This window comes from Vollenhovia emeryi, unplaced genomic scaffold (genome assembly GCF_000949405.1).
Source record: "Vollenhovia emeryi isolate VEMERY1.0 unplaced genomic scaffold, V.emery_V1.0 DF939167.1, whole genome shotgun sequence".
In the NCBI taxonomy this organism is placed as follows: Eukaryota; Metazoa; Arthropoda; class Insecta; order Hymenoptera; family Formicidae; genus Vollenhovia; species Vollenhovia emeryi.
In genome coordinates, this window is record NW_011967199.1 from 511995 (window position 1) to 523802 (window position 11808).

Sequence of the window (11808 nt, forward strand, 5' to 3'; positions counted from 1 at the left end):
AGCAAGCAGCAAGCGTCAAGCAGCGAGGATCCAACACTGCTGAATTTTGCGGAAGCGTCAGCAGTGGCGTAGAAAATATCTCTTCGTTGATTGGCTGCTGCTCGACGCTTGCTGCTTGCTGCGTGCAGTCTGCACTAGGCTTTAGGCTTATTGTTAGCCGCGCCGCTGGTCGAAATCGAAATTTCGACCAGGACGAGGGATGGACCTCCGCCTTACTTACTTTCCACGGAACCAATGCGCCTCTGGTTTCCGGCGCGCGGAAACGCTTCCCCCCGAAAGTGGATTGTACACGGGACGCGCACATATATGCGAACGTTTTTTTTTTTTACATACTCTGTAGACGTACGAATAAACTTAAAAGAAGGAAAAAGAGCGTGCACGGTGTTCAGGAGCAGTGCGTTTAAGCGCGTACAATATTGTAAAACGTGTACCAGTCATACGTATTCATTCGCGCGCCACACGCGATACACGGTACACATACACGCGCGTATATACGCGTGCATAAAAAGGAAAAGAAACACGTCTATATACATATATACAATCGACTGATCGACCCGTAAGTTTTTTCGACCATTAGTTTACCTTCGTACTACCGCTTTTATCGAACGTAAAAGTGGCCGTTACTTTGTAATAACCTATCGAACGGATTGAGAGCTGCGAGAAACGATATATTGTGATGCGTATACGCCGCTTAAATGTTATATATTGATATGTATATAGAGACGTATACAAAAAGATGTTCATAGGTAGCTAAACTGTAGCGTGAGAGGGAGAGAAAGACAGATTGAGAGTGAGAGAGAGAGAGAGAGAGAAAGCGACAGTCGGGTTAGATCATCGGCGAAAATAATTGTAACGAGAGGACGTCCGCCGGCAGAGATTGTTCACTTTGGTCGAGTTTCCGACTTGCTTTTTGTAATCCCTCGTCCCCGTAGTCCCCGACACGTTGTCATCTATTCGCCCCTTGTGCCGCAATTAAGAACGCGCGCACCGCCTTGGGACGCGTTTGAAAACGGTATTACGTGCCTCTGCCCGCGTGCGACGCAAGACGGCGATCTGACGATTTACGAGACACGTCGCCCGTATCCTCGAGGGAATCCGATTGCAAGTAATTTAAGCTGTCCCCAACATTACTCGTCTCGAGCTCGAAGTACCAATGTTCGTTAGGAGAGACATTCGCGCCTCCGCGCATTTCTGTTAACTGTTGAATCCGCAATAATTCGAAGAGACGATCCGCGTACAAATGCGATAAGGGTGAGAATTTAGAAATGACAGGGAAATAGTTAAGTGACAAGAAATGTAACGTGGCTCAACGGCAATTAACGTAATTCGTGTCGATTCGCAGATCAGCCGCGGCGCGTAATGTACGCGCAGGGCATACGAAATACGTAACGATTCATATTTGTGCATCTCCGTGCTCGTTTTATTTGGGCGCTCGAGCGCCCAAGAGAGAAAGCCGTCGCCGGCCGTCGCGCGTTAGAGACAAAAAGGAATTTACGAAGGCGTACTCTAAAATTAATGGTAGGACAGTCCTACGACGTAAATACCGCTACGGGGACGTCCCGGGGCCTCTTCTCCCTCTGCGACATGCCACGCCGCGATAAACGCGAGAGCGATTTCTCTGAATTTCAAGAGAGAAATAATCGCGAAAATGCGAAAAAGTCGTGTAATATAAATTATCCTCCTCTCCAAAAAAAATAAATGTAAAATTCTGAAGGAGAATAAGCAGATCTACGCTCACGGAAAGCCCAATAGTAAATTCGCAATAATAAATCTTTTTAACGACTTGTCGGAGAGAGAGAGAGAGAGAGAGGCGAGAAAGTAAGTACCGCGTTTTACTTCGTGGTATTCCTTTTTTTCGCCGATCTTTTTTTTGTATGAATTGAAATCCCGCGGAGTTCCGTTCCCCGTTTGTTTGGATGATTTTTATATATGATAGAAATCGCTATCGTTGTAATTATGTTTTCTATATCGCTGTCAATCTCGCCGACATTCTTCATACTGCTCTGCCTTTCGTCTTTTCCGGAATGTCCGTAGATACAAAAGTGTTATTTGTAGATTGTATCTGTACATAATACACAAAGTGCGCAGAGAGATCTTCTGAGGTTTCTCGATGATTTTCGTGAATTTTTGTAGTCGTCGTAAAGACCGAACAAAAGTACGAGTCTACGCTGATCCAAGTGAAAAAGAAAGGAAGCTCAGGATGCGAATAATGTAATTATACACCGACGAGGAATTTTTTTTTTCTTTTCTCAATTAAGAAAGACTAAATACATCTGTTGTGTACGTTCGTAATACTGCGTGGAACGTTTTTGCATTTCGACTGAAACATAGATTCATCTAATGCATGGATTGTCTTCTTTCACTCTACCTCTTCGTTTTGCGTTCTTCTTCCCCCTTCATCTCCTTCGCGCTTCGCCATTTCGCCCTTGCTTTTACAATACGCTTTTCCCCATCGTTTATTCACTTGACGTTCTGCCCTTTAAGTTGTCTATTTCCGTGTGATTATCAATAGCGTACCTTTTAAAAAATTATATTCGTATGTATTTTCTTATTCTCCAACGATACTTTTTGCCAATATTCTTTTTATCTCATAAGACATTTTTCACTCGATGTTTTTATTTCGACGTAAAAATTAATCTATATCTATTACGGAGATTAATACGACATTGTCATTGTTATCACGTAATGAGGGGGATTGTTACGCCGGCAAACGACTGTTTATCTGAGGCGCGTCAAGCAAGACTGAGCTTTCCTGATTAAGAATAATTTATTCTTACGCCTATCCGTTGCGAGATTTATCTCAAACGGAACGATTGGCTTTCGCCAATAAAAGAGCCGGCCACTTGTTCGACGAGTTACCGTTTCTCTCGGGCGACGCGACGTGCCATTATCCAGTAGTAGTAATAACGAGAGAGTAATAACACTAATGTTAACGACCGAACGACAATTAGAGCCGTTTTCTAGCGTCTACTAACTCATAACTGCTATCGGCCGACCGACCACTCCACGTCTGTCTGTGGGCTAGGTTTAAATAAATCTTTAAACCATAGACATGCAATATGAAAGTTCCTCGTTAGCGAGATTAGATGCCTTCGAGTCGCGAGTCTCGCGTTAAATTGATGCGGCTTATCATCGCGATCCGAGCTCGATAAAATTTCTTTATCGCGCGGGGAGAAAGAAAATACGTGACAATAAAGCGGGAGAAGGTTGCCGGTGTCTGTTTCCCCATCTTTTTCTTTTTGTTCGCGAAGAATATTCGGGGACGGAGGCGGAACGAACGAACGGGCCAAAGGTAAAGAGATCGCGCATACGAGAACGAATGAAGGCAGCTGATTTCCCTATAAGGATCCTACGTCTGTGAAACATAGTGCCTTTATATAGCCGTTCATTGTTACATTTAATTAGTGTTTAGAACGAGAGAGACAATTAGCGGTTATCACGCGTATCGGCAAATACTACCGTTATGGATAAGTACTGTAAGCGCTTCATCAGCATCGGTACGGTATTACTGCCTGTCTTCAAAAGAAAAGAAAAGAAAAACAGAAAAATGGAAAAGAAGCAAGAGGAAGCCCTCTGCTCGTACGTATCTGTCCTCCTTCCACAAGCTCGTTGATCCTCTCTCTTTTTCTTCATTCTAAATTAACGACGTATGTACCGGCTGGACTGAACTTTGATAAAAAGAGAAAAAAAAGAGAGAAAAGATTTTTACGTATTTAGGCGAACTTCGACGATTCCTGCCGTTGTCCTGCGTTCTACGGGCACACTCTACGCCCGTTAGGATGTAACGAATAAACAAATAGTGCCTTACCACGAGATATTGTGCTTTTCGAAAGTTCAAATAGTTGGGAAGTAGAGAGATGCTTTATAACACGAATGACTTACAATTAGATTAATTTTCCCGATCGCGCACGCTCGCCTCAAATCCGTAATCTCGCGAGGTTGATAAAAGAATTCGTTCTCCGCGCCATCGCATTTCCCGGCGCTTCGGCGATCGAGCGACTTCCGCTGGCAATTCACGTCGCAAACTCGTCGACGAATTTGGAAACTTTAAGAAAGCGTAAAGTGACTCGAGAAGGAACATTTCTAGTCGCTTGCGTTCGATTAATCCTTTGATATTAAGCAAGCGTAAATAATATTGCTGTATTTCAAATTTTTAAAAATAACGCAAATGTTCAATTACGACCCGTACAAATTAAAAACTGAAGGTGGTTTCGTTTCAAAACCAAAGAGCCACTAATTAAAGTATAATAGTTTCAGAAAAGAAGCTGGGACGCAAAGCGTCAAGAAAACATTTTCGATACCCTTTATGATAATGATTTTAGAGTACGAGAATGTTGAGAGTACGAGCCCAGATAAGGAAGAGGAGAATACAGTACAGGCAGTTTCGAAATTCGTCGATGTGAATACGATACCGTCGCTCGGCGATCAATTTTCTTTATACGACTTTCGACTTAGAATCGAATCACGACGAGCGGAGACCGTTGTTTCGCTTCAATATTCGACGTGAAAAGCTTCACGGTGAAAGAGCTTTTGATCGGACACCGCGATTCCTCATTTTCGAATCACGCGCAATAAGATATAACGCAACAAAGAAAAAGTAAATATATATTATATATGTAATCGGAAGGAGTGCACAACGAAGAATCGAGATAAACGCTGCTGTATATATTGTACATAAGGTGTGTACGCACGCGCGCGCATACGCATATATATTATACATACTATGTATATATTATGTATTACATCGTTGGCGACGACGATAATAATAACGAATGGTAGTAACGAATAATAATAAAGAAAGCAGGTACCGAGAGTAAGTGCGAATAGCGTAACGAAATAACGATATTATTAGGTAACTCCCGAGAACTCACAATATATTATTTTCAATATCATTATATTCGATTCCGAGACGAGGTAACACGCTTACTGAGCGAACGTGATCGTGTATCGAAGATCAAGGAAGTTCTCTCCACTCATTTTTACGAAAAAGAAATAAAACAAATATACGAAATTGCAAGATTTGTATCTCACGCGTTGTTAATCATCCATCACCAGCACCACATCCTCTTTTCAATCTCTTTAGTAATGACGGCGAATATATGCATAACGATTTTATTATTGTGCTATGTATTGCACAATATAGATTATTCTAATTTCTTCCCAGCGACAACGCGACGGTCAATAGCGTGCAACGTACGCAAGGAATTGAACTTGATAATTTCTGCCGGAAGAGACACCACGTGAAAAAGAAGCTTTTTGAGATGCTTGCCAGAAGATAAAATAATATTCGCTCACACTCGACCGGAAATAAACGTATTTTTAAATAACTACTATATGCGATCATTTGAATTTCGTATAAAGACGTTTCAAGTGCAATCGAAAAGATTTGTGAGTAATTTGTCTATTCATAATTAATTGATTACTTTGCCATCCGGTACTTAAACGAGATAGAACAATTAAACATAGTTTTTATTGTAGAATCGTTTGTACTTTGTATGAAAATTTATCAAGTGTGATTAAAAGAGTTTGTGAGTGCTCCAGATAATTTTAATTAAATATCTATTAATTTGGAAGCTAGCCGAAATTTAGTTAGTCGTGTCGAAAGAAGAAAAATTCCATCGGTAGTTTCCCTTCCACAATATTGAATATATATAATTTAAGATATAAGAAATAAAATTTCTACCAGTTTCTAGCTAAATAAGATTATTTCTTTGCAGTTTATCACTGGCGAAGACAACGCCAGCCATGTATATGTATCTTAGAAACAGACCAACTTAATTAATGCAAGAGGCCTTTCACCCCCCGCCGATTCCAATACCTATGTTCCAACTTTTTGTTAATAAATCCGCAAGTCTTTCGTTAAAATCGCGACGCGATTTATGAGAGGTCCGATTTGGGGCTATACGCGTGCGATTGGGATTTAATAGGGGTCTTTTTAATCTCACACTAGAGTCCTACCTATCCATTTTTTATCTATCCGCGGCGTGTTTCAATATGATAAACCTACAAAGTTTTAATTAATCACGACGGGATTTTTGGGACCTAATTTTGAGTGTAAACACACGTAATTTTTCAGGGATTCGATTTGGAGTTTAACACGCGCGTGGGATTTTAATCGAGATTTCAATCCCGCGTATATGCGAGAATATATAAGGAAAAATAACCCACCCGAATTTTAACAAATTAAAGAAATGAACTTATTTTGTACATGGCCTGACGTACTCCATCACAGTGGCCAATATTGACCACTCGGCGTAGGTCTTCTTCGTTGGGCCAGATTGGACATACCTTTCGTTGCTCCTGGCCATACAGTCTGGTCATTTTGACCAGAGATCAGGAAGGAAGAAAATTTCCTTCCATTGTCGGTTTGTTATCGTCACCGACAGATATTACGATTCGAATTATGTGAGCGTCGATCGTATCGAAAAATACACGACTACGAGACGTTAATTACAAAAGAATTTTAATTCGAAACAATTTACTTCAATAAACTAATTAAATATATTCCGTTATTTACTCGAGAGTATTGACCGTTTCTTCTCGACTTTGAAATTGATAATTCAAGTATAGATACAGAAAAAATTTTACTTCGCGTTATATTAATCTCAATTATATTGCGCGATAAATTAACATTTCTAATACGAATGAAATTTAAAAAAGTACTAATATCTTGAAAATGTTTTTAAAAACCGATCGCGAAACTCGATCGCGAAAACCGATCGCGAATGTGTGAAGATGCGTATGATTATGCATGTTGTTCATGCAAAGACGCATCTCGAAAGTATTGCGAAAGACATATCGAATAAATGACGTGAGATCCAGAATTAAAGAACCTTCCCGCACGATAAATACTGGTATTGTAATTGGATATTATAGATAATCGATAAACGCCAATAATGCAAAACAATAATTTGCAATGTTTCAGCAATCTCAACAAAATATTTAGAATGTAATGGTGCTCATTGTCGCCAGTAATGAAAAAAAATAAGTTGCTAACTTATAGTCGACCAACCCGGCAAGAGATTAATTTATTAACAAAAAAGCTACAACGTTTCGACCAAATTACAGGTTTTTATCAAGTAGAATACACTTATGTTCTACGAAACATCATGAGTTTATTTCGAAAATATTTAGAATCTCACGTCATAAAATATCATTTTACTTCACAGATCAATATATTGTTCGAAAATGGATAGATTATAAGTGAATAAATTATTCGCCTTATTTTGCGTAATTTCTGTAATGTGGTACAATAATTCTCAACATAAAAAATTGAGCTCAACATACTTTGATTTAAAAGCTCTATGAATTAAACAAATGTGAAAAACAATTCAAGGACCCATTGAATATCAAGGACAAAATATAAAGTTATGTTGTAATCTATCCACTTCCTGGTAACGAATCTACAGAAAGTAATCTACGTTCTACGTTCTATGTTCTACTATCTACCATCTACAAGTTGTAGATTCGTTACCTTTATAAATAAAATCCTCACTCACCGATCCGAAGCGCAACAGCGGAGTTATATCTGCCACGTAGCTAGTAGATTCTGTAACATAAAAATAAAAAATTTATGTTAGAACAGTGTTCAACAAAATCAGTACTGTAAAATTTTTACACGTGTCGAGCGTTTTATTCAATTAGATGTGTAAAAAATTACATCGCGCAAGATTTTCTACAAAAGATATTCATAGGAATAAATTTTTATCAAATTTTAAATTTCTTCCTGTTTTTAATTATTGTTTTTAATTATTAAAAATTACATGGAATTACAATATACAACAGCTCAATATAATAAACTGGAAAAGAGATTAATTTTGTACGAAATAAAGTAAAATAATTACCCCAAAGTTGCTCCGCCGGTGCCTGATGCCTTTCCCGGGCCTGCTCCTCCACTCAGGTTGTCTTCTCCTCCCATGAGACTCCATCAACACTCGCGAACGCGTAAGAAAAGTATGTTTTTTTTCGCGCGATACTATACACTCCCGTTTACAAAGCCCATTTGAAAATATTCAGTCCCGTCAAGTGTGGCCACCGACAGAACTACTTATTTTTCAAATGGGCTTTGAAATGTCTTTAGTGTAATTACTTTAACCGGCACTCCCGAACGCGACAGGACGAACCAGCTGCGGTTCGTTTAGATGGACAACGATACGATAACGGAAACTGATAGTCCGTAGCGATGATCCTCAAAATTGGTGCTGAAATTAGAAAAATAAATAAATCAATTAGTATGAAACAGATAATTGATATAACATGCATATTTCCGAGGGCTCGCAATGAGACTCGCTCTCGCCCGCCATAATTCAGAGATCACGAGATTATTACGAGTGCCCACGATTTAGAAAGGAGAGTCCCCTATTATGAGATAGGCTTTTAATGCGAGATAGCAGGTGTTCAACGTTGAAATTCAATCACAAATCTTTTTTCGCGACGATTACACGATCTAACAGTCAATTTTCCGCTAAACATATTGCACTTTCAAGACCCTGATGAGAATAAAAGTTGGAGCGTAAATCGAACGTAAGGGAAGAGTGACGGAAGCGTAAACGAAATGTGTAGGAAGCGTAATTTGGAACAGCGAGGCGTAAAAGAAGCGATTGAGGTTTCTTTTACGCCTCGCTGTTCCAAATTACGTTTCCTACACATTTCGTTTACGCTTCCGTCACTCTCCCCTTACGTTCGATTTACGCTCCGAATTCTATTTTCACCAGGGGAGCAATAAACTCTCGGTGGAACCAACCGATAGTGCTTGTTAATTTAACCGAAATCCTGCTATCTCGTATTAGGAACTTGTCTCATAATAGGGGACATGCGTACAAATCGTCCGGCGAGTTCGCACGCCAATAATTCGTTGCGAAACGACGTCGAATCGACATCGACACCGTCGAATTGACGTCGATTCATTTCTCACTGGGGAGTCGAGCACACGGAACGACGGAGTGAAACAATCCCGCGAGGTGAACGTCAACGCGAGACCAATGCACAAACAGCCGTACTCACCACAGAGTTGCTCCGCCGTTGCCCGATGCCTCCTAAGCCGCCGCCTCCTCTCAGACTTCTCCACTTGGCACTGGCACAACGCGACACTCGCGAAAGAATAATGCCGAAGTAACGCACGACACCGCACTCCCGGCGAAAATACCAGCGGAATCGGGCGAGACGGCTTCGCGCCAAACGACGGCGCGGAACGTTCCGGCGGGGAAGGACTCGCGGAGACGCTCCGGGGTCGAGTTTACGTCGCGCGACTGTTCAACTGCACGATAGTAAGCTCACCGCGATTGTGCGTGCAAATCCGTGAAACGCGAACGACCATCGGCACGGGACCGATTCACTGCGTGTCCCACGGCGCCCCTCGAGTGGATCAACATGGCGCAGTTTCCCGGCAGCCACTGCGCGACGCTACCGCGGCGACACTACGCGAGTCGCGTCAACGACGCCGTTGTAGCTCGTGGACAGCGAGACAGGTACGTCGCTCTCTTCCGAGGAACGAAAACTACGTCCCGCGGCACTCGCGGAATCGATCAGCCCGATCGCGTGGCCGTGGCGTCGATTAACTACGCGGAAGACGATCGCGCACGTCGCCCCGTGGCGCGCGTCCCGGCGGCTCGAACGGTAATGCGAAGCGCGAACGACCCCTGACCGAGCGGCGGTCAACGGCGGCGCGGCGGCTCGACGTAAAAACAACTGCCGAGCGACGCGCGGGTGTAAAAACCATAAAAACAAGTGCCGAGCGGCGCACGGGTGTCAAAAACATAAAAGCAATTTTAACGAACACTGAAAGTAACGAATACTAAAGATCGCTTTAGAAAGTCTTTATTTCTATCATTTAAACGAGATTGTTTCTTGGCAAGCGATCGATATATTGTAATTTGTTGTCGTCACTTTACCCGGCGACTCGTGTGTCGTTTTGCGCTTTTCATCTGAGAGCGATAAAATGTTTAACTTGAACCGAGAAAAATTTCAAAGCGCGACGAGAGAGATTCACCCGAGCTCGATTATTGAAAAAGATATTATCGCCGTGGACATATCGAAACTTACTAATAATAATTTTTATGTGTAATTTCCTTATAGAATTTCTACGCGTGATATTTATCTCGATAAATCGCCGTAAGAATCAACGATATTGATTACGGATCGCGACAGTTACTCAAACGCGATTGATAAATTATTAATTCCCGCGGGAGACGATCGCGTTGCTTAAGAGATGATCGAAATTCTCGCGGAAAATGATCGCGAGAAGCGACGCGAAGACACGCGCGGAACATCCGCCTCGCTCGACTCTGCCGCGCCGAATAATTCGGTACAATAGATTGTTTTCGACCGAGACGTGTTTACGATGCTACGTCATTTCTTGGAATTCGGGCTCGGGCTTCGGCGCTCGGCAAAACAATACGTCACGCCGTACGCGAAAGATCATTCACGCGGCGACAGTTGAACGAGTCGGTTCGCTGCCCGCGCCGTTCCGCATATCGTATATTATTCTTGATACGACAATTTTAATTTGACATCTATACGTCGGCGATTTCTGTCGATTAGAATTCGTACCGTCGGATAAATTTACAAGAGATACCAAGTGCAAATAGTGACTGTGTGCGATCGTATATTTTTCGCGCCTCCTTCCGTGTCGCGTGTGATTAGTGCTGAGGTGCCCTGGTGAAAATAGAATTTGGAGCGTAAATCGAATGTAAGAGGAGAGTGACAGAAGCGTAAACGAAATGTGTAGGAAACGTAATTTGGAACAGCGAAGCGTAAAAGAAACCTCAAACGTTTCTTTTACGCTTCGCTGTTCCAAATTACGCTTCCTACACATTTCGTTTACGCTTCTGTCACTCTCCCCTTACACATTCGATTTACGCTCCAAATTCTATTTTCACCAGGGTACCTCAGCACTAGAACAGCGAAGCGTAAAAGAAGCGATTGAGGTTTCTTTTCGCCTCGCTGTTCCAAAACTTCCAAATTACGCTTCCTACACATTTCGTTTACGCTTCTGTCACTCTCCCCTTACATTCGATTTACGCACCAAATTCTATTTTCACCAGGGCACCTCAGCACTAGAACAGCGAAGCGTAAAAGAAGCGATTGAGGTTTCTTTTCGCCTCGCTGTTCCAAATTACGCTTCCTACACATTTCGTTTGCGCTTGTGTCACTCTTCTCTTACGTTCGATTTACGCTCCAATTTTTATTTTCATCAGGGTGTTGTGCAAAGTGCCACGAAGTGCCATCAATCATCCCACGGGGTTTGGCCAATCGTGCCGCAAAACGTGAGTGCCCATTTCGTATGAGTCCGATTCCTATTTATATTCGGTAGAAAATGGATTTATTTATCACATATGAGTACGCGCGAATTAAATCGTACAGTTTGTCAGCAAGTTTCGAAGAAAAGGAAATTTAATGAATTTCTGATTCTTTTCGGACGATTGTGTTTTAATTAACCGTTGACTGAGTCAACCGTTGTGTTATATGTATTTGCATCGTTTCGTTTTCTTAGCGTGTCATTATGTATTTTTGGATCGTGGGATCTTTAATCTCCGCTTTTCGTATATATACAAAATTTATTTCATGGCCGCAACTTTGTCTGTCTTGCAACATCGAAGTTTATTACATACGGCAGTGTTTATTATCACCCTAAGTAACGTGAAAGTATTTCTCATATATTATTTTCTTCGCCAGTGATAAATTACAAACAAGTAATATTATTGTCAGCAAGTTTGTCAGCAAGTTTCGAAGAAAAGGAAATTTAATGAATTTCTGATTCTTTTCGGACGATTGTGTTTTAATTAACCGTTGACTGAGTCAACCGTTGTG